General features: G+C 45.5%; 1 pseudogene; it reads left to right on the top strand.

The window, feature by feature from the left end:
- The first annotated feature begins 20,474 nt into the window (after positions 1–20,474).
- Positions 20,475–21,089, top strand: LOC112319174 (RNA-binding protein 8A pseudogene; annotated as a pseudogene).
- The last annotated feature ends 2,823 nt before the right edge of the window (positions 21,090–23,912 follow it).

The raw sequence follows: 23,912 nt of genomic DNA, 5'->3' as shown, positions 1-23,912 counted from the left end.
TCTTCTGGGACCTGCTTTTCCTCCTGGACAAACAATGTGTTCACGTTGCAATTGTCATGTTCTTACATGGCCCAGCATACTGGCCCTCCCATGGGTTTTCTTTCTTTTCTTTTTTTAAAAAGATTTTTATATTATCTATTTTTAGAGAGAGGGAAAGGGAGGGAGAAAGTGAGGGAGAGAAATATCAATGTGAGAAACATTGATTGGTTGCTTCTCACATGCCCCTAAATGAGGACCTGGCCCGCAACCCAGGAACGTACCCTGACCAGAAATTGAACCAGCAACCTTTCGGTTTGTGGTTTGCGAGACAACATCCAACCCACTGAGCCACACCAGTCTGGGATCCCATGGGATTTCTTAACTTGGGACAAGTGAGGGATCATCCAAAAAGTTCATCTCTGGTGGCAGAGACTGTCAGATGAAAGTATAGGCAGGGAAAGTGGAGTCAGCCTGCTGCAGTGGGAGAGACTGAAGCAACCATGCGGGAGAAAGAGAGATGAGAGGCAGAGACAAAGGCCTGGCACTGAAGTCCTTGATTCTCATGGTTCCCGAGGCCTAGCTCCTACCGCTGGCCTTTGCTTTGCCTGGATACTCAACCTTCCCTTGAAGTCGATGAGCTAATACATTTCTTCTTTTGCCTAAACTAGTTCAAGTGGGGTTTCTGGTGAGTGCAACCAAATGTCTTCACTAATACAATAGTGTTAATGCCAAGAATTCTCTAGGGAGGTTGACAAAGCAACATTATCAGTGCAGCTTCTCAAACTTGGCTTCATGAAGGGGAAAGAGCAATGTTTATGTATGCTGACTTTGAATTACTGTCGCTACTCTGCTCTCCAGAAAGATAGGTGTTTGGAAGAAGAGTGGAAAAGTTCCCCAGCAGCATTTATGACCCAACTACTGAAGAAGCAAAAGGGGTCTGGGGAACAGACTCATGGCCTGGCCTCTGCCTTCATGTGGAATCACTCGAGTTTTCCAGATAGGAGATTTCTAGAAGAGTCTGCAAGGATTATCTTCCCATCATCCATTACGAGGTCATAACTCTCACTATCGGAGCTCCAATGAGTTTATACAACTTCCCCATACAACTTCCATGTATGCCTCTCAGTAGAGCTGAAGAAGAGTGACCGGCCACCGTCAGCATCACAGCCTTTCCTAGGCTTAGAGCTGTCACCTCCACATAAATGATTTCAGTCCCTTGTGTGTGTCAAGTGTCATGGCCTGGCATGATGGGGCAGAAAATGCCCTGGACTTGGGTCCCAAGGACCTGGATTCCAGCTGAGGTCTTTCTACCAAGTCCTTAGAAGACTAGCTAAGCCTCTCGGTCCAGTTTCCCCATCTGCTAAATAATAAGGAACTGGGCTAGATGATCTCTAGAATCCCTCTTGGCTCTCACGTGCCATCAATCAAAGGTGAGTTACTGGCTTCGAATCATTCTCCACAGTGAAAACTATTTCCTTTCCACCAAAAGCAGGAAAGACAAAGAGGAAACAGAACAAGGAATTCAGACATTTTTCCCCCCTTTGTATTTAAGGTGAAATGATTCTTCTTACAAAATTAAGCTTATTTCTAACACACCACTAGCTTTTTAAAATAACAAGTTTATTATATAAGAAATAGATGTTTATTACAGAAAATATAATTAAGGAAAGGAAAGAACTTAATCTGTAATCCTTCCTGTCAAAGATAGCCTCTACTAACATTTTCTGTATATAAATAAATATTTTCCCTCTGCAGACATATGTATTTTTTCTTATGAAAATAGGATCAGAATATCCATTTTGTTTTTCAGATTCTTCTTGACATGTAACAACACACAGAAAATGTCTTTCTATGTTAACAAACACACTTATGTAGCATCGATTTTAATAGTATCTAGTAATCTGTTGTTTGGGTGGTCCTCGGTGTATTTAACCAATCCCCTATGGCCGGATAGCTGGATAGTTTTATTTTTCATTATTATAAGCAATCCTGGAAACATACTTTGTACCAGCATATGTATATATGCAGCCACACCCCTTCCTTGTGGGCTCATGTACTAGTCACATTCTTGCAGGTGGCAGGGAGCTGCTTGATTCCTCTGTACCACATGACCGCTCACCACGCTGGTCACAACTGGATTGGCATCCTCTCCTCCCCAAAGGCAGTCCTCTGGAGGCTGGTCAAAAGCCTATGAGGGGCCTGGCAGGAGACCTTTGCCCTGAGAGGGATTCTTTTCCTAGGGGGTGCCCAAGAAGCTAAGCAGATTCTCCCCAAGGGTGTTGAAGGCATATGAACGGCCTCCACGTGTTCCGCAGACAGGATGAACACCATGAACCGAGGTAACCAGTGGGTTCAATCTGAGAGAAGAAGGAACCCCATCCTCACCCTCCCTGGATCTCGGCAGTTTGACCAGGAGGGCCCTGGAGTGGTCTCTGGAGCCGGAGAGGCTGGGTTTGGATCCTGGCTCTGTAGCTTCTTACCTGTGTGATCTTAAGCTCGTGCCTCAGCCTCTCCATGCCTGAGTTTCCTCACATGAAAATAAAAACAGCAAGGCCTACTATAACAGGCTGCTATGGGAAGTAAATAAAGTAATAGGTATAAAGGCCTTTAGAAGGAGCCTAATACACGAGGATGGGATTATTATGTCTCTGCTGGTAGGGTTTGCTCTTCCTAGAATCTCAGGAATTTAAAGAGTCTCACAGGTCGCTGATATCTGCAAGGACAAGCTGATGATTTCAGATATCCTGCTATTATTAGTCTACTCTTTAAGGACTTCTGTTTCTTCCACCGGATTCATGACCTCCAGGGCAAGGGCTACCTCAGGTCCCATTGTGCCCTCCACAGTGCCTTGCGCAGGCTGAGTGCCTAATACATGATTGATTCCACGGGCTGGAGAGAGAGTATTTTCCATGCAGCCCAGCACAGCCAGTTTGGACCAGCACAGTGGGCAGCTGGGCCAGCAGCCCAGCTCCCCCACCCCCACCACGGCCTTTTTTAAGCGGCTCTCCCTGGATGGCAGTATACCAGCAGCCATCCCCGGCCAGTGGAAGCTTAGCGCTATGTGCAGAGAGAATTCTTGGGGCTGGAAGTTGTTATATTCTATTTCAGCTTGCAGGCTTTGAAAAACATCCCCACCAAAGCTAACCCAGAGGCTCCTCTGGCAAGTGCCTGAGTTGATCAAATGTATGGGGGACAATTTGTTTTGGGGACTCCCCGCTCCAGGAAGGCAGCATACTCTGCTTTTAAAAAATGGTTCTAAATACAGCCAAATCACCGCTCTGGGGTGTCCCTGATGCCTTACACTAGAGCCCTGGACAAGTAATAGAAGGAAGGAAGTGAAAGTTGTTGGTCCTTCTCACCCCCTCAGTGTCCTCTGACCTCCCTCACCTGCTATCCTATCTGGTCCACAAAGCCTGGGCCTTAAATGCCTGATGGCTGAGCAGCTCCTGTAGCCCCAGCTTCATAGTAGCTGTGGAGAGGCTCAGCTATGCAGGACAACTAGAGAGGAAGGAGTTCCAGAGGTACGGCAGCAAGTTTTGTATTAAAGGTGTCAGGAACAGGGATATTTATTTATTTGTTTGTTTGTTTATCTATTTATTTATTTTTAGTATTTCCCTATGCCAGGCATACGCTGGGTGCATTGCATAATAATAATAACAACAATATCAACAGCTAATACATAGCGCATACCACCCACCAATTACTATTCCCAGCATTTTACGTATATTAACTAATTTAGTTATTACCCCCAATCCATGGAATTGATAATATCTCCATTTTACAGATGAGGAAACTGAGACACAGAAGAAGTAACTTGCTATGGTCCCACTGAACAGCACACCTGGACGTGCACCTAAGCCCTACTCAAAAGCTTTCCAATGAACAGTTCAGTACGATAACTTGTGCATGTGCACGTTTAACTCTCACTGCAACTCTGTCATAGCTTACAGACTCACGTGGACCCATTTTATGGAAAAGAAAACAAGCTCAGACAGGTTAAATATGTTCACGTCACATAATTGACCAGTGGCACATTTCGTGCCAGGACTGTCTGGCTCCATGACATGTTGACGCCGAGAGAAGAATGTGAAAAGGACAGAAGAATGTCGAGTGGGCTTGGGGATGTGCAAGTCGGGTCTGTTGGAGGTAGCACCAGGCACAGCAAAGGAGCCAGACCTCTGGTTCCTCCTCCCCTGTTACTTTCAACCCGCACCAATTAGCCAGATTGGTCAGCCGATTCAAGTCACACAGCAGCATGCCTTTTAAATAGGTGAACCCAATAGAGCTGGGAAAAAAATGGCTCTAAAGGCAGCCAAATCTCCCAATGGAAAAATATCAAAGCTGTTCTCACCCTCCCTGCCTACTTCCCAAGCCATCTAGTTTTTTTCCTTTTCTCCTCTCTCTGCTGAGTTCCGCTTCCCCCCGCCCTCCCCGGCTTCAAACTGTCTTCAGCTCAAAACAGTTAAGATTCTAGATTTACAGAACTGGAAGGAAGCTTAGATATGATCTAATGCTTCTTGTCAAGGCTGCTTAAAGCAACAGTTATGTCTTATTGTGTGTTTAAAACTTTTGTCCCAGACTGAGAAAGAAGACTTGCCCCTTGTTAATGGAGCTGAGTGACCAGCTAGTGGCAAAGCTATGTCAGGCACTTAAAGAAAAGATGGCTCTGCCTGCTGACCCCCAACCACCACCAACAGCAAGACCCTCACTGGGCTAAGTCAGAGGGTCTGCCCCATTTTTCCCAACCCAGAAGGAGCTTTTGGAAGGGTCACCAGAAATATAGAAATAAATAGGACTATTAAGAAACTTGAAGACACATAAGGATAATACCAGGAGACTATGTTAACAGATACCTATAAGGAGTTTTATGTGAGCACTCAAACCAGAATCTAACTGTCAGTGCCTGCAGGTGTCCAGAAGCCTCACCAAGGTGGAGACCCGGGGAAGGAACTCAGACCCAGAGAAACTGCAGGCCTGGGAGGCAGCAGGGCTTGTCAGCTGAAGGCAGGCAATCTGGCTTTGCAATCTGACTTTCCCGTTTCTAGCTGTGGAGCTACAACCAGTGACACGTGTTGGCATTCTCAGACTTCATTTTCACTGTACAGTGGATTAGGTGGTTCCTCACACTAAAGAGGAAATGAATGATGACTGTAAAACTGAGTTAGACTTTACACAATGTCCTCTTCATCATCCTCACCATCATCCCCATCACCACCAAACACTGACTATCCAGTTCCTTTTAGATCGAGTGAGGATGAGGTCCAATGGGGCGGAGGCTATGCTGACCCGAGCATCTCTGGTCCCGTCCACACTGGGGCTATATTTCCAGCTGTGGCAATGCTGAGGCCCTAAGCTCCCAGGGGAGAGGTCTGACTGTGGCACCAACAGGCACATCAGGAGACCAATAATCGTACTCCCACACAAGTTGTTTCTCAACAGAAGCTAACAGCTAACAGTTTAAAGGCTGCTAAGTGTCAGGCACTCCAATGAGAGCTATATATACATTATCCAATGAATTGGGTACATTATCTCCCCATTTTACAGATAGGGGAACTACCAGAGATTAAGTCAAGTTCCCCCACTGAATTATGAATTCCACGAAAGGAAGGACTGCCTTCTTCAGATGTAGAATAGTGCTAGGCACAGGGATGATGTTCGATAAAAAATTCTAGAATGGATAAATGATAGCTAATAAATGGTGAAGCAAGAAGAACTATATTGTCCAGAAAGATTTCCCAGGCTAACTAAAAGAGCTGTAATAATCTGTGACCCTTTTAACCATTCCTTCTCCATGTATTTACCCATTAATTGCTTCCATAGGGAAGTGTCTTACTACTCTGTGGGTGTCCAAGGCTTGGTTGCTAATTTTGGAACACTTGTGAATCCTGGGCCCAGAGTCATGAAAAGCCTGGTGAGTCATTCTCCCCATACACAGCACCCTACACACTGGCTTGTCAGAATAAACCAGGAGAAGTCACCATCTCTTCCTCTGCTTCCATCATCTCCTTTTGTAATACCTTCTTGAAATGATGAAGGATGTTCTGCAGAGGGTGGGGGTCAGAGTAACAGCAGACTTTGGACACCCTTGGGCTTTGCAAACCTGCAGATTGCACAGGTTCTTCCGGAAACCTCACTTTCCACTGGAAGAGTTCATCCCTCCCCCCAGGATGTCAGTGTGAACTTCTTCACTGTAGGCAATCTCTGTAGCCTCTCTGTGCCATTCCAGGCAGTTAAGTAACACAACTGCTTCTCTGTCACCAAGAGACCGTTAGCTTCTTTAACAAAGGACAGAGAGAAAGGTTTCAAATACAAGCGCTCCTGAGAGAGGAAAGACATTGATTTAAAGTCACACAAAACAGCAAAATGCTGATGGCAGACCTTTCTGGGGCAGAAAGAAAGCAGAGTTCAGGGGGATTAAACAGAGGTAGAAGGGTATAAATTATATAACTGTCTAATCACTGTGGTATACACCTGAAATAATGTAATATTGTATGTCAACTGTGACTTGAAAATGAAAAAGGAAACAGAGGTGGAAGTGGCTTGGCACCTATCACAGATTATTTGGTACTTAAAATACAACCTACCGACTCATTCATGTTCTGGGATATTCAGGCTCCTTGGCTTGTCCGCGGTAGATGGCTGCATCCTTGCGTCCAAGTCTTTCAGCTGGGAGAAAAGAGAAAACCCAAACTAGTCAGGTGTTACCTGTGAACAACACCATGATCAAGTTCTGATAAGAGTAGTGATGATGCTAGAGGCTAAAATGAGATTGTCTTTCTGTCTTCAGATTTTGACTTTCATAGTTTCCGCCATCGCCTTTATTATAGAGAGCTGAGAGTGGAGGGTATTCGGGTGTGTGAGGAAGTTCCGACTGGATAAGCAGCCACATGAGTGTTCCAAACACCAGTTCCTCCACCAAAGTGCCCCCTTGTTTCATTCCGCCTGACCAAGCTGGATAATGCAGGAACAAGAACAGAGAGAGGAGCAGGGTTTTTAAAAATAGATCTGACTTAGTAGTCTTTAAATAGCCAAGGAGTATGATATGAGAGAGGGCTACTTTGGGTCTCCAGTTAAACAAAATGGCCTTAATGGAGTTGACTGAAGGAATTTGACTTTGCTAAGCGAGAACTTCTAAGAGATAAGAAAGCTAAACAAGAGAATTTCCTTGTCTGCAGCAGAATGGATTCTCACTTGGCCGAGATGGTGACTGAAATGCAGCCCACCTTGACACAGAGAAGTAGAGTAAATCCTTCCTAGTCCAAGTGTGGTTGTCAGCCCAGCAGCACCTGTTAAACCTGCAGACTCTGACCCCACCCTCGACGTACGAATAAGAATATCCCTTCAACGAAACTCCCAAGTGAAACACACGGGCCCAACGGACTGGGAAGTGACCTAACAGCCAGGCTAAATGACCTTTTCATGTTCCCCCTACTTGAGGATTTGACGGGTCGTCCCCAGCTGGGAAGCAATGTGGCCGCTGTGCAGAGTCGAGGGCCTGGCTGCTAAGGATGGCGGAGGCACGCTAGTGTTCCCCTGACAAGCCACAGCTTTCTACTCATCTGTATTTATAGGACATGTTTCTCCACAATCTCAAGGGGATGGCAACTGCAGTTTCTACGAGCACACCAGGCCCCCTGTGGCAAACTCCTGGAAGACCACATGGCTTGGGAGTCCGCTGTGTGTTCGGAGGGGCTGTAGCTACGATGCCCTCAAAGTGAGTCTCTCTCGGGCCCATCAAGGACTCCCAGAGCAAGGAGCAAGGCGGGCAGTCCAGTGGTTTGTGTAGATCCTGGCTCTCCTCTCCATCGTGGGAACCACCTGCCTACCTCCCTGTTCATCCAGCTGGGGCTACAGATGGCAGGAAGCACCCAACATCTCATCTGGTGAAGAATCATAAGGCAATTCATATGCTTATTTTCCCTAGAAGGTCTTGTGAAAATCATCGCATAAATTATTCGTAAACAACTAATGAGAAAAAGAACACCAAAATCTCATGTGGAAAGTGAGAGGGGCTCCAGATATGGCCAACAGTCCTCTGACTAGGAGAATCTAGTTCACGGACACACACAGGAAGCGCGTCCATCCAGTTGCTGATATCAACTACCCATCTGTTCTATTTGGGCCTCCATAAAAAATACCATAGACTGGGTAACTTAAACAACAGCCATTTATTTTCTTATAGTTCGGGAGGCTAGGAAGTCCAAGACCAAGATGCTGGCATATTCGGTTCTTGGCGAGGTCTCCTTTTCAGGCTCATACATAGTCGCCTCCTCATTGTCTTTTTACACGATCTTTCCTCGGGGTGTGCATGTGGAGAAGGAGAGGGAGGGGGAGAAAGGCGCTCTGGTGCCTTCTTCCTCTTCTTATTAAGGCATTAATCCCATAATAGGGCCCCATTATCATGATTTCCTTTAAGCCTAATTACCTCCCGGGGCCCCACCTCTGAATACCAACACGTTGGGGATTAAAACTTCAATGTATGAATTTTGAATACAGACATTCAATCTGTAACAATGACCAAGGTAAGAGACTTCAGGAAGCCCATTTTCTAATCAGTAAATTTTTTTCCCTGAAATCCTATGTTCTCGCTCCTACTACTATTTTTTAAATACACTAAGACTATGCCAATGAGAGAAATGGAAAAAATTTTAAGTATGCATCTTCATAACAACTAGCAGGGCTGTAGAAGTGCAGCTCAAGGGCCTCCACTCTGTCTGCCTCACCATCGCCGAGGGGCTGCGGCCCAGCGGTCAGATCAAAGGTGAGCTGCGCTGAGTATGTGTTCCTAGTAAGGGGAGCAGTGGAGATCAGGTGCTCTAGAGTTGGGCTGATCTGGCTTCCAGTGTGATTCTATGGCTTCCTACTTACGGCCTCCCCAAACTTGATTTCCCCATGTATAAAACGGAGGGAATGGTGATACCTTCTATCATTACATATCATTTATAGTCCTATGAAGGGTAAATTAAAACATGAAATGCCCTGCCAGACAGACACAATACACAGTGGCTATTACTATTGCTGTCGTTCATATGATTGGTCATGAGACTTAGGTCTTTTTGGCTCATATGTGCTCTTTCTACTCTTAGGCTGAGACTTCCAAGAAACGGGAGTTAAGTTTCCCTCGGTAGACTCCATCTCACCTTCCTGAGATTGTGAAAGGTCTTCTGCTTCCTGTACCTCATGGAGCAGCAGCCCATGTAGGGCCCTGCCCTTGCTGAGCATCAGAACTATTGTGGCCACTCGCCTGACTACTGGCTGAAAGAACTCCTCCCAAGTCCTGAGCTCCCAGCAAGACTTGCAACACAAGTTAGGCCTTGTTTTTTAGGAGGCCAGGGATCCTCCTCCACCTCTCCAGTCCTCGTTGCCCTGCACTGGTGAACATTGATCTTCATCCATACCTCTTTACACCTGCCCACTTGCCCTTATACAACTCCTCAGCCCTGAGCACATATCACACATTGGCCTTCAAGGGCGATCTCCTTCATTTCAGCTTTCACTTCCTGGGCTCAGCCATCTGAGAAAGCATGTTGGAACGCACCTAGTACTTCATGGATGGGTCACCGGTACTTTCCCAGGGTAGAAGCAGGCATCATTTCTACCCTGCCTACGTGGTCCCAACTGTACCCAGTAACAACAAAACCTGTTGTCATCCATCCATGGAAAACCCACATCCTCCAGGTCCTTTGCCCCAATTTCTTTGTCCAGTGCTCTTAAACCACATAAATGGCTTGATCTGCTGGGTAAAGGCCGTGGGCCCTTCTCCTCCCCCAACAAACCTCCCTGATCAATCACCCAGTTATCTCTTCCAGGAAGTTTCCTGCCTTCTCTCACAAGCTGAGCTGGGTTAAGGGCCTCTCCACTGGCTTCACCTCTATAATTACCCATTGTATGGGAATGATCTGTGTCTCTCTGCACCCTCCACAAAACCAAGTTCAAGGATGGATGGGGTTATGTTATTCATCTCTGTATTCCCAGCACTTAATACTGTCTAGTAAGTGCCAAAGTATGCAATAAATGTTGAAGACAGAGAGTGAGAGAGAGAGGGAAGAAAGGAAGGAAGGAAGGAAAGAAGGAAGAAGGGAGGGAGGGAAAAAAAGAATGACAGCTGTAGGAAGAATGAAATAATGAGAAAAGGCTAGATCTAATTCTGTAGAACTCCCAGTGGCCCTGAACAGTGAAGCTAAAACGCATCTTTCTCTATATTTAATCTTGCCAATTTTCTCTCCATGTTATTAATACAAAAATAGAATGAGTTTATAGACTCATTAAAACTGTTGGCTAAGTAATCGTGATGGGCTCTGGAGGCCCGGCCATCGGCAAGCCCAACAAAGTACTCTCTACTGACAGCAGGATATAAAACCATCATCAAACACAAACACTGAACTTGTTCCTGGTCACAGGTGCACAGTCCATTCAAAGGTCAAGGTCAGTCACTCTTCTTGTGTACATGTGCCTTCCACAGCTAACAAACATTTCCACACTCATCCAAGAAAAGGGGAGAGGGACCAAAAAGCTCTCAGGAATTCACTGGTGGTCACAAACACCTTATAGGTACCTCTACACATGGAGAGGAATAGGAGCCCAGAAAGCTAAACAGAAAAACAAAACAGCCAGATAATCAAGAGAAATACCCACGTGTGTACATATACACATACGCTCAATAGTTGAACTTTCCTAATAATGTTTCGCTCAGATTAATAATTAAATGGCCTTGTGTACTTTGAATGGAAGCCAACTGCTCAGCAAGGAGAGCGGACAGAGAAGCATATAAACGAGGTCAGCCTGGAATGAAAATTAGCCAGTCCACCACGCAGATAACCTAGGGGTTCTTACCTTCATTCCCTATATCTTCTTTCCCTTTTTTAAAAAAAATTATTTTTAAAGAGGTAACAGTGGTCAGCAACATATAAATTTCAGGTGTACGACATTATAATTTGATACCTATATGGTCTATAGTGTCCTCACCACTAAAAGTCTAGTTTCCATATAACTGACACCCTTAGTCATTTTGCTCTCCTATCACCCCCTTGTCTCTCTGCTAACCACCATTCTGTTATCTGTATCTGTGAGCTTGTCTTTGTGTTTTGTTAGTTCACTTGTTGCTTTTTTGTTTTACTTTCGACATGTAAGTGAAATCATACGGTTTTTGTCCTTTTCTGTCTGACTTATTTCGCGTGGCACAAAACTCTCATGGTGTCACAACTGTTGCCTGCCTTTGCTTTAACTCAAAATTTTAGAGATGGATTAATACTGGAGAAGCTATGGAGAAGTGTACTCTTCAAACTTCAGTCTACTCCAGCCAATGCAGTCATTGTTCTCTCTCCACCAAACAGAAGCAACAGTTTGACCCTAAAGCCTGCGCCAAACCTTGTTGGTTGTGTCTGGAGGACAGCTCCTCCTGGCTTTGACAGCCAAACCCCCTGTGTCCTCTCCCTCCAGCAGAGCACGCCCCTTATAGATGCCTTGGCATTTCTCCGAAGGAAGAGTGTACATTCCCTGTGCCTTACTATGTGGTCAGGAACTTCACCGCTGACGGAGGAAATCGTGTGGGAGTTACCTTCCAGGGCATTGGGGAAATGAGTGTTGGATGTAGGAAAAGATAATCTACTCTAGACTACTTTTTTAATACTTTCAAGTATTAATCTTGTCTCTCAAAAAAGAGAGAGAGATTAAAGCTAGCAGAGGATATGAGAGGAGCCAACTAGCGCTCAGGCAAGGAAGGCAGGAAATAGGGAAAAGGAGCATGAGAAGGAGGGAGGTCACAGAAGGAAATCCTCCTCCCCAAATCCAAGAAGGATGATAGCAGAAGGTCCCCGAAGGCAGGCACGGACCGGATATGGAAGCAGGGGTCTGCCCAGGCCTTCCTCCTTCCCACTGTCCTCTTTCTTTCTCCTTCCCTCCCCAACTCCTTTCCTCCACCCACTTTTATTGGCCATTTGTGTGTCGGGTGCTATGCAGGTGGTGGGAAGGTGAAGAAATAAGAGTCCCTAACCTCAGATTACGAAGCCAACAGTTCATGCAGCTGATTTCAGTAACAACGTGGTTCTCAAAATTCCTTCACACCTATAGCTCTAGATTAAGAGAGAACAAAGAGATGCGACACCGAATTCAATGTAGGAATTTTGATTGGACAGTGTTTGAGAAAAAATCTATTAGAAGACACTGCGGAAATTGTGGGAAAATTTTATACTGAGTAGGAATTAGGTAATTGAGATCATTATCATTCATTTTCTTAAGCAAAATGGATTATTGTGGATATGTAGGAAAATGTCATTTTTCAATGGGTGTGTGTTAAAGTATTTAGGGGTTATGTCTGCATCTTACTTTGAAATGGTTCTGGAAAATATGTACAGCAAAATGTAAACAATCATAGAGTCTAGGAGAGGGGGTCGAGTGTTCATGGTGCTACACTTCCAATTTCTCTACACATTTGAAATTTTTCATAATAAAACAAATTGAAAACCTCCCCACTTGTGAGCTGTTATGCTAAGGACTAGTAAAATAAAGCTGTCAATCAGCCAACAAGTAATCATAACTAACATTTATCATATGACAGGCGATTCTGAGAGCTAACGTGAGTTTTCCCCTTGAGTCCTCACAGCACCATGCATTATGGGCTTTCCTTTACAGAGAAGGGAAACCGAGCCTTGGGCAGCGAAGTACCCACGCCACATCACACAGCTGGTACCTGTCAGGGCCAGATCCCAAACTGGCTCTGCTCTGGTTCCAGACTACCTACCTTAACTGCTATCCTCGACCTACGGTCTCCCAAAAACACCTTGAAATGCAATGGCTGGTTGAAGTAACAGTGACAGAAGTCATTAATCTTTCAACGGTTATAAGGGCCTTTTCTGCTTTGATAGGGAAAAGGTCTCCAGGGGTAGCCGAGGGGAGAAGAGGCCATAGGTTGGTGGTAGGGAAGAGGGTTGGATAGAGCAAGAGAAAGTGGAGAAGAGAAGCTGTTTGGGGGCAAACTGAAGCTGTAAGGCTGGTATTTTTGCCTGAAGCAGCAGACAAAATATTTTCTGTTTAGTAAAAGAGTTGCTACAATCAACACTGCCCCACGTCACAGATGAAAGCTGGAAAGCAACCGCAGCTGAAACGTAGTCCTGTAAGGGTGTTTGCTTCCCAGAGGGTTTCCTAAGCAAGGTCTCATTATGTCTGAAGTTCCTATCACTGACCCACCGTTCAGGTCAGCAATGCGATTTAGGAGAATGGGGCCGGGCTGTGCTGAGCCATCCCTGCCCTCCTACCCCTATGTGACCTGAGCCAGAGAGAGCGGAGGGCAGGGAGTGCCCAGCCAATTGGCCTCTATAGGAATTTCAACCATGACCTCGACCTGACTTGCCCTCTACTCCCGTCTCCTGACTCACCAGCCAGGGCTCATGACAAAGCCACAGTTCCACAGACAGCCTGGCAGGCCCACCACGCAGTAAGCAGGGCCAAGTTCTGGTTCGCTCTCGGTGTGTGAAACATGTAAGAGTTGGAGAAATCATGTAAAAAGTCAGGAGGATGTAAACATTCCGAGCACCAGTCTCCCAGGGATTGGGCATTAGAACAAAAGTCACTTTTTTCAGTGCGCTTTTCATTCGACCCAGCTTTTCCTGAGCAAAGGGCTACCTCTGAAACTTCCACCCAGTGGGATGCTCTGAGTAACTCAGGATTAACTGTTTAGGCAGTGAGGTGAAGGGTCCCTTTGTACAGAATTTGGGGACTGCCCCTGGGAAGATTTTATTTAAATAAACACAATTCTGCTAGCTTGATTTCAATAGTATTTCTAGAAAACTCACAGCATTATAAAACTCGCAGACCTTCCCTTAGCCACGGAGCAGGGGCAGCACACTCTGAAGCAGCCCTCAGAAGACACAAAGTTGAGGTCAACTCTGATGATCCCTGTGAAGAAGAATTAACAATCTCAAAATGAAAGCTATTCCTGGGGAAAGGAATGGCGCAATGGAAACATGTATTACTTAAAACAAAGAGCTTTCACAGGTCATTTTCCCCTAAAGCACCCAAACAGTACTCCTGCCTTAACCCATCTCGCACACCACACAGCTGTGAGCATCGATGAGCTGCTCTGATTTCCCTGCTCCCAAAGCCTCGGTGCTCCCACCCTGAACTCTCGCCCCGCCATCGCCCCCAGCACTGATCCCCTTCCTCTGGCTTCTCTGAGCTCCGGGACTCGCTTCTCCCAGTGATCTTTCTAATGTTAAGCGTGAGGCTACCCCTCTCCTGCCTAAAAGCCGTGGCTGACTCCCCAGCCCCCTGCACGATAAAAATGCAGACTATATATTTGGCACACGAGGCCTTCATGAACTTTCTCCAGCCCCTTATCCCAGACTCATATGCTGGCACACCTCACACGCATCCTTTGTTCCAGTCACACACACGTCTCTGAATTCTCACCCTGCCTTTAATATGTGGCAACTTCCCATGCCTTTTCACGGGCTGCCCCCCAGTCTGGCGTGGTGTTCTTCTGAGTCCACAGAGTTAACAGAGGTTTCAAGACTCCGCTCAAATGTAACGTCTTCAGTGGAGCCCATCGAGAGATAATTTCTCCCTCCCTCACTCCCCATGCATCCCCCTCACCAGACACCACACACACACACACACACACACACACACACACACGTGCACGCTCACGCTCCATGCCTCCCCAGCCACACACCATCACATGTTTTCTCAGGGCTCTGCTCTGTCTCCTGCTCACACATCTGCTCCCCCCATGGACTGGGAGGGCAGAGCCTGTGCAGCGCTGATATTTGCCTTCCTGGGTGTTAGCGCAGTCCTGGCACCCCATGGATATTCCATAACGTGGAAGGAACCTAGACCCTCCCCAACCAGCAGTACCAGGCTTACGTTCTACCTTTCCCAAGTCTCATTGGACGCCTGACAGGAGAGATTGCGGCCACCTAACCCCCAAAGTCTGGGTCCTACATTGTCTGTAAACTGGTACTTGTCTCTTCCTGAACTCTTTGGTATTTTCTAGAATTTTAAAAATGTATTCTATTAGTAGAGAAGCCACAACTTATTGTTGATTAATTAATTTATCTATTGGTCCTTTAAGAGATCAAGAAGATATAGAAATCTCTTAGTTTATAGAGAAAATTTAGCCTAAAAACTGACTCCATGTGCCCCTCACTAAGAAGCCCAGAGTTCCTGTAAGAGGAACGAGTGCCGTATATTCGGAAGTAGCAGGGAAGCAGTGGGCTAATGGGATGAAAGGTCCTGGCCCTGTGCCCTAGCCACCCTCCCTACCGTCTGCCCTCCTGCTTGGCCCCTCCCCAGGCTGGGCTCCATTTCCCTGCCCACAGCCAAAGAATTCACAGGCATCCCCAGATTTCTACAAAAGTCCTCTCTGGTTTTTCTGGGAGTAGTTCTCTGCTGTTCTGACAGCACATCATCAACAGGACTCGTGGCTCTAACTTACCATGGCTCTGTGACCCAAAATGGGGGGAAGGGACACATAGCTTCTTTCAAAGTGACCCGGGAGAAACTTTTTTCAGTCTCAGCATTTCAGAAATTCTAAAATGCAGATCTGTGGAAGGAGAAGGTTATGTAGAAAAACTTTCCCTTGGCTTCCACCTGCCACTTCTTTTTAATCACCAGCTTCCTGAAGAGTCCAGTTGTTTGGAGGCCTTTGGCCAGGGTGGTGGTATACCAGACAGTGTCCCTGGGCAGCTGGCTGGAATGGCATTGAAATGGCCTCAGGGTTGGAGCGCGCCAATGGGAAAGCAGCTGGTGTCTCTACCTACCACTCCCCCTCCACCTCATGGGATGAACGCAGTTCTTCTTCCCACTGCCATTTGCCACAAACTACGTCTCAAAGACCTTGGTAGTGGGACAATAATTCATTATTTGAAGGGAAAGAGTCTGGTTTCAATGTGAGACTGACATCGGTGAAGGCTCCCACAGCCTCCCCTGCCCGGAACCTTCCCATCCGGGGCTTGAGTGTTGATGAGACAGGAATCCAAACCCACAGAGCTCCTCAAAGTCAAGGGATGGCCGGGAGCAAAGGATAGGAGGGCAAGGCTGGGGACCAGTCACCAAAGAGGTGGACACACATGGGCCATTTCCAGCCTGAGAAAGTCAATGGGACATAATTATGGTTAACAAGGGTGGGGCCCACCTAGTCCAAGATTCTGGGAGCCTCTCTGAGGGGATGAGCAGGCAGCTGACTGCATCCTGGGGTTGCAACAGCAGGTATTGAAACGCAAGCTGTGGTGTCTAGATTCCAGGGCAGGAAATAAAATGTTGCCTCGTAGAGTAGGAATGCTGCATTATGGGGCAGGGGCTGGGTCTAAACAGAGTATTACAAGTCAGATTGGTAATAGTGAGTCAGGATACTGAAGTCAAGCCATGCTTACTAGCTGCAGCACTGCCTTGTTGGTGGGCAACAGGCTGAGGGCATCTCCTCCTCCTCTTCCTCCCACCTGCAGCCAGGCCTGGCAGGCCCCAGACATGGGCAGGACCGACTTCAGCTGGAGCTCTCCTCATGCTAGACAATCAGCCCCTTGGAGACAAGGACCATGTCTGGCTAACTCTTCACTCAGTAAGTGCCTGGCATCTAATAGGGATTCACTCATTGAGTGGGTGACCATTGTGTAAGTTGTTGGGGAGCAGCTTCCTTCCTTCAGGTAGCACCACTACCAGAGGCCCATCTGGGCCCTCAAGCTCCAGCCTCCGGGTTTGTTTTAACAGAAACCTATAACTATGTGCCAACAAATACCAACTAATTCAATCCTCAAACAACTCTAGGTAGACACTTTTTTTTTTTTTTTTTTTTTAGTCTTTTTTTTTTTTTCTCTTTTTTTTTTTTTTTTTATTGTTATGCAATTACAGTTGTATGCCTTTTCTCCCCATCCCTCTACCGCACCCCAGGTGAACCCACCTCCCTCCCCCCTCTCCACCCTCCCCCTTGGTTTTGTGAAGAGGGTAGACACTTTTAATTAGCCTGTTTTATAGATGAGGAAACTGAAGCGCAGACCGCTCAAGTAGCTCAACCAAGGTTACACAAGGTAATGAGGGAGCAGTAGAGTCTGGATGTGAGGGCAGGCATTCTGGCTCTAGAATCCACGTTGACGTGAAGGCTAGAGGATCCAGACCCATCACTGTCCATAAACTATGTAGTGTTGATCTCTGTGACTCTCCAGAAGCCATTCACCACCCCTAGATACCTGAAGTCTGAGATGCTGGTAGTGGCTACCAGATAGAGAAACAATTCCCACTGCCTTTGAATGTCTCTCAAATGCAAGTGAGACACAGTTGGTAAAGCATCGCCTTGTAGAAAAACTCCCTGGGGCCTTCAGGACTGTGCCACCTATGAAAGGGCCAGCTTCATGTGACTATGCAGTCACACGGGTACCTGTCCTCAGAAGAACCCCACATTTGGTTTAATGCTCTTCTGCTGCCATCTTGAACTTCCTAGTTATTTTTGAACAAGGGCTGTGGGGTTTTTCTTTTGCACTGAACCCTGAAAATTATGTAGCTGGTTCTGCCTGTGCTTGTATGTTGTCCATCAGATTCATCTCTCACCCTCCCTCTCCTGTCTGCAGAAATCACTCTTACAATCTCAGTAAATTTTTGTCATTCTTAGGTGTTAGGAGAGTGTACGGGTCAACTCTAGTTCTTACAAACCTCTTACTTTATGTTCCCCCTGAAGCCAATTCGGGATTTCTTTTTCATGAGATCTGAGGCCTCTGATACTCACTCCACCCCTCCCACCCTCTCTCCACAGAGATCTTCTCATCTCCCCGCTTCCTGCTGACCCAGGAGTGAGAGGAAGGTAGTGAGGCTGACGTGGGTTGTCAGCAAAAAGAAGCCTCAATTAAAAGACAGCATCATAGTGTTAAAAGATACAATAAGCAATATTAACAATTTTAAGAGTTTATATGAGCAACAATTGATTGGAATCGGGCAGTGCCAAACCGGAAGTGATTAGGAGCACAGCTCTGACAGGTACCAGGGAAAGACCCATGGGGAATTGCAGAAGCAAAGAAAGAAAATTATTTGATTGACTACAGCTTAAAGCCTAATTGTCTCTTTGTGACTGGTTGTCCTTAGCGTTTTGATTTCATAACCTTGAGACATTTATAGGTTGAGAGTTTTGTTTACAGGGGCCACCATGACATTAGAGTCACCTCAGTCTACTGGCCTTCTTGATTAATTAATTTAACAGTAGTCTAGGTTGAAAGAGATTTAAGAGACATATCAACTAAATTACTGTGTGGACTTTGTTTAGATTCTGATTCAAATAAACCAATTGTAAAAAGATATATTTTAGATAATCAGGAAATGTTGGATATGAACTGGGTGTGAAATGATATGAGGAATTATGCTTTATTTTTTGAATATGAAAAAGGTATTGTGGTTATATATGAAAACGCCCTTCTTTCTTTTAGAGATGCACACTGAAGTATTGAGGAGTATTACGACGTGCTCTCTGGGATTTGCTTTAAGATATTTTAGAAGAAAGAAAGATAGGGCTAGAGAAGAGAGATGAAATAAACAGGGCAAAGTCCTGATGTTTGCTGAAGTTGGTGATGGCAATTCTTGGACTCTTTTCTTTGTGTATGTGTGGAAGTTTTTGTAATAAATAATTAAAAGTGAGAAAGAGAGGAAAAGAGAGAGAGCGCGCACACATCCCAACCACAATGTCTCCTGAAGAGTAGAAGCAGATGTTTACTGCTGTTTGCTTTCAATGGCTTAGAGGAGTCTGGTCTCTCAATGAGCTATTTTTTATATGTGGACAGCACTGGACTCTGAGGTCTCCTCCGAATCATGACCTTCTTGAGCTGTTTCAGTGACAATGGGAACGGCTCCACTGAACCTACTCTCCTGCCTATTCCTCTGTGCTCAATAGCTTGTGAGAATACCAGGGTAATGGGAGCCACAGAGGAGCAAACTCATGACCTTGACTTATTAATCTCCTTCCCTAATTTCATCGCATCCAAATCCTGTTCCTTTTCTGGACCTAATTCAAGTGTTGCATCCTAGGTGAAGCCTTCTGTAAGTGCCTGGCCTATCCCAATCTCTTCTTCCTTACCTCCCACAGCAATTACAGTCCAGCACCCGATATTTAACTACTTGGTCCTGAGTTGTTTTTGAAGGATTTTGTGCAACCCATTTTTAGTTCCCCAACAGATTGCAGTTTCCTGTGCGTTCCACTCTGACAGAGATCAGAGTACTCTGAACAGGTCTATTCCATACTAAGCACATTGTAGGCCACTCATTCCTATGTTCAGTCATTTATTCCTCCAACACTGAGCACCTGATCTATGCTAGGCATGGAGCTAGATGCTGGGGATTCAGCGTTGAACGACATAGACCCAGTCTTTGCCCGGGAGTTCTCTCTGTTCCGACAGAGAGGTGATGTTAAACAAAAGAACTTCATAACAAAGCAAATCATAGTAATGGTGTGAATGTTGTAAAAGCCTCACACACGGTGCTGTAGAACAGGAGACCGGCCTGGTCTGAAGAGTCAGGAAAGGCTCCCCTAAGGAAGTGACTTTAGGAAGGGGCTTGAAGGAAATGTAATAATTAGCCTGGCAAGGAGGTGGGAGGAGCATTCCAGGCAGAGCAAACAGCATGGAAAAAGCCCCCTGGGGGAAGGAGTTTGGCATTCCAAAAGGAATCCAGTTCTACTGACATGCAGAGGCCACGACCAAAAATAAGCATACTATAATTGAGATGAATTTCGAAGCACTTTGGAAGCTGGGTCCTGCTCATTATCAGAGGTAGATTGTTGCAGTAATTGCCTCCAATTTTTTCTTGTCTCCCTGCATGCCTGCACGCTTTGCAATGTGATTTTGCCCCTCTTCCCAGCAAGCAGCAGAATCTGTCTCTCTGTTGAATCTGGACTTGGCTGTATGACCTCCTTTGGTGAATGAGACAGTAGCAAATGTGGCACGAGCAGAAGATGTCACTGGTGAGAACCCTTTGCCACCATGGGAACAATTCCTGGTCCTGCCTCCTTGAGGATGAGAAGAATTTCATGAAAAAAGGCTCTGGCCATTCCCATTGTTCCGGCATTCTACCTGAGGCCCCAGAAATGTGAGTGAGGCCAGCCCAGACCATCCAGCCCCAACCCAACCAGCCCAGACCAGAAAAACCACCCAACCAACCCACCAAATCGTGAACTAGAATGATTGTTATCGTAAGTCACTAGGCTTTGAAGTAGCTTGTTATGAAAAGCTAACTGACACATCATACTTGTGTCTTATACACTCTTATCATCGGCCTCCTGTGTTTAAGGTATTTGTTAGGCATTAGGGTTACAATAATAAGTAAAAACTCAAAGTATATAATCTAGTTAGGGAGACGTTTTACCTATATAAAGATCGGTAACATAGAAGTTCAAAACAATAAATGCTTGGTGAATTCTACCAATAGTGCTGCAGGAATTGGGAGGAAGAAATGATGCCCCCAAAATTTTGGCAGGTTCCTGGGGTGATTTGTCCCTGAGTGGCACCGAGAAGCCCTACAATGAAGGCAAGATGGCAGGCACACTGAGTCTTCCTGAGGCTGGGGTGAGGATTTCACTACAAAGGACGATGGAGACAAGAGCATCCACACACTGAAAGGAAAAGGGAAGAAACGGCAGGGCCACACAGTTTCAGCTCCTGGGGGTCTCGAGCGCGGACGTGTGAGGATTACAACAGCGTGGAGCAGGATGGGGATGAACCCGGACCACAGTGCCCTGTTGAAGGCTGGCTTCTCTTTGTCACTGAAGCCCATGTGGAAGCCACGGAAGAAGACATCCATTACACACTGGCAGAGTATGGGAAATAAAAAGACATCCACCTAAACCTGGACAGGCGCGCAGGATATCTGCCAGGGTATCATCTAGTCGAGTATGGAACGTACAAGGAGGCCCAGACTGCTTGGGGGGACTCAATGGCCAGGATTTGATGAGACAGCCGATCAGCATGGACTGGTGTTTTGTTCAGGGCCCACCCAGTGTTAAGAGGAGACGTGGCCAAAGATGTAGCAGGAGTCCAGACCGGAGGCTTGGCTCCCAGGTCCTCTGTGGACCAGGTCTTCTCTCCAGAGACTCCATTCAACCAGGCAGCTTTGGAGAAATAGGCTGGGGTGGAACTCACTGTTTGTAATTAATCTCTTACCCCTATTGCTTAGTGTTTTGGTTTTTCTTTTTAATGATTTTTTAAAGATATTTATTTACTTTTAAAGATAGGATAAGGGAGGGAGAAAGGGAGAGAAACGTCAATGTGTGGTTTCCTCTTGTGTGCCCCCCCACCGGGGACCTGGACTGTAACCCAGGCACATGCCCTAACTGGGAATCGACCGGCAACCTGTTGGTTCACAGGCCGGCTCTCAAGCCATTGAACCATACCAGCCAGGGCTGGCTTTTCTTTTTTTGAGTTATGAATAAATGTCCCATTTTTGTTTTCTAATAAACAAACAAACAGAAGCGATCCCCAAAGCAGAGAAAATTTCTGCAGGAGCTGGAACTTCAACTTGGTCTTAAAGGGCACTGATTTCCGCTAAGGTGGCTGGAGACACGCAGGGGTAGGATCTCCACAATGGGTGAAGCAAACAACATGTCCTCCAACTGGTGTGCAGTCTGGTTTCATCATAGCATAGGGCTATGAGGGAGAGCAGTGAGAGATAAGATTGGAATTAGGCCAAGGGAGGCCAGGCTGTTGAGAGCTGGGGACCTGGGGTCAGAGTTGATAGATTTAGCAAATAGAAATATAGGATACTCAGCAATATTTGGGGCATGCTTATACTAAAAAAAATTATTGTTTATCTGAAGGTCAAATTTAACTGGAAGTTATTTTTCATCAGGCAACTCCAGCTAGGGTAGCAGACTCAAATGCCTACAAAAGGCTAGGGGGTAAAGTAAATGAGCAATATGGGCAGGGAGTAAGGAAATAGAGCAAGGTGGGGAGTATGGCAAAACAAGAGAATCGCTTGCTCCGTTTGGGGAAGCAGTCCATCTTTGCTCCCAGCACTAGTTGCCACACGAAAATGCAGCTCCAATGTTTCCAATTCCTCTGTTTTTTTAGCGAAGTTGGAACTCTTGATTTTTATGTGAAATCTCCTAATTATTTCATGTAAATGCATATTTCAAAGTATGCATACTTTATAAACCCATGTGGGACAAACAAAACATGTCTGCTAACTAGCTATATCCAGCCTGAAGACTTATGGTTTTCAACCTCCTTAAGTCCTAAATACTTGGGGATATATATATATTTATATATATATAATTTTATATATATATAAAATTGTGGTAGTATAATATATGCCTGTAAAAAATCCAAACATCAGAAATGAAGGTGAATGTGAAAGTTTTCCTCCCCATTCTTCCTCTGAATCCTATTCCCTTCCCCAGCAGTAGCCCCTGCAATAGTCTGAGCTCATGTGATTTTGAACTTTATTTTGTAAAATAAAACGGCTGGGGTAAAGCCAGAATCTGCAAATTCTAGAAACCGATTCTAGTAGACCTTTTGCTTATATGTATAAGGAGATATGTGTACAAGGAAATAATACAAGGATGTTTATTGCTGTGAAAACTATCTTAATCCCCATTTCTGAGAACTACATAAATAAACTATGGTGTATTCATGTCACAAAGTACTACATTGCAATTAAAGTGGATGAACTAGACATTCATGTGTCAAATAAATAGATTCTCAGAAACATCAGGTGAATATAGAAAATACATAAAATTATTTCTCCGTATCTACCTACCATCTATTTATGTTTCTATCATTCTATTTACTTATCTATCAGTCTAGCCCAAGAATAAAAATGTGGACCACATGAAAACTCACCTAACTCATTGTATTGGTTTTCTGTTAGCACAAACTTAGTAACTGAAAAGAATACCACCTTTCTTGAGGTCAGAAGTCTACAGTAGAGAGAGCAGCAGGGCAGTTGCTCCTGGAGGCTCTAGGACAGAATCTGTGACTTTCTCTCTTCTAGAGGTCACCCATACGCCTTGGCTCTTGGCCGCGTCACACCAACCTCTGCTCCCATCACCATATCTTCTCCGACTCTGACCCTCCCTCTAATAAAGGTGCTTGTGACTGCATTGGACTCAGCTGGATAATCCAGAGTAATCTTCCCATCTCATAACCCTTCATTTAATCACAGCTGCAAATTCCTTTTGCCAGGTAAGGTAACACATCCACAATATATTGGACGTCTTGGGGGCCATTGGACATCTTGGGGGCCATTATTCAGTCACGATAATGTTTATGTGAGGAGAGAAGAAGGAAGATAAGACTGGGGAGATGAGCTAAGAGAGCTTCAACTTCATCTGTGAGGTTTTATTTCTTTGTTTTTAAAAAGTTATCTGAAAAAAATTTGTCAAATTGTATCTTTCTGATGATGGATGGTAGGTAGTACTCATATTATTTCATATACATATTATTTCCTTTATTAATCTCTTCTCAAAATTATAAAGAGAGAAATAGGGTTAGGGAGGGAATATGTTTTCTCCTACTTCATATCTATGGAAGGTGTTTTGGGATACTCTGGAAATCTAGAATGGAACAATCGGACTTCCTGTTTGAGACACAAAGAGCAGAACCTTAGCATTTTGGACCAGAAGGGACCATAGGAAGCAGCTAGGCCAGTGGTTGCCAGGTGGCCCTGGGAAGGCCCGGCTTGGGACAGTACCTCCAGAGACTGCTGGGGCCCAGAGTGGGTCCTTTATAATCCCCCACCTCCTCTTATTCCACCCTTACTACTCCCACCTTCCTTTCAGCCAAAGCACATCTATCTCGTCTGTATTTTATGTTGGACTTCCATGTAAGATGTCATCATTCAAAAGGATGTTCTGTTGTTTAAGTAAAAACACACACTTACGTGCACACATGCACACCTGGGACAGTCTGGAAAGCATGGATGCATCCCAGCCTTCATCACTGTGTGATTGAAGAGTTTGAATCCGGGAAAGACGG

This window comes from Desmodus rotundus, chromosome 12 (genome assembly GCF_022682495.2).
Source record: "Desmodus rotundus isolate HL8 chromosome 12, HLdesRot8A.1, whole genome shotgun sequence".
Taxonomy (NCBI): Eukaryota; Metazoa; Chordata; class Mammalia; order Chiroptera; family Phyllostomidae; genus Desmodus; species Desmodus rotundus.
This window is presented reverse-complemented; position numbering and strand designations above follow the sequence as displayed.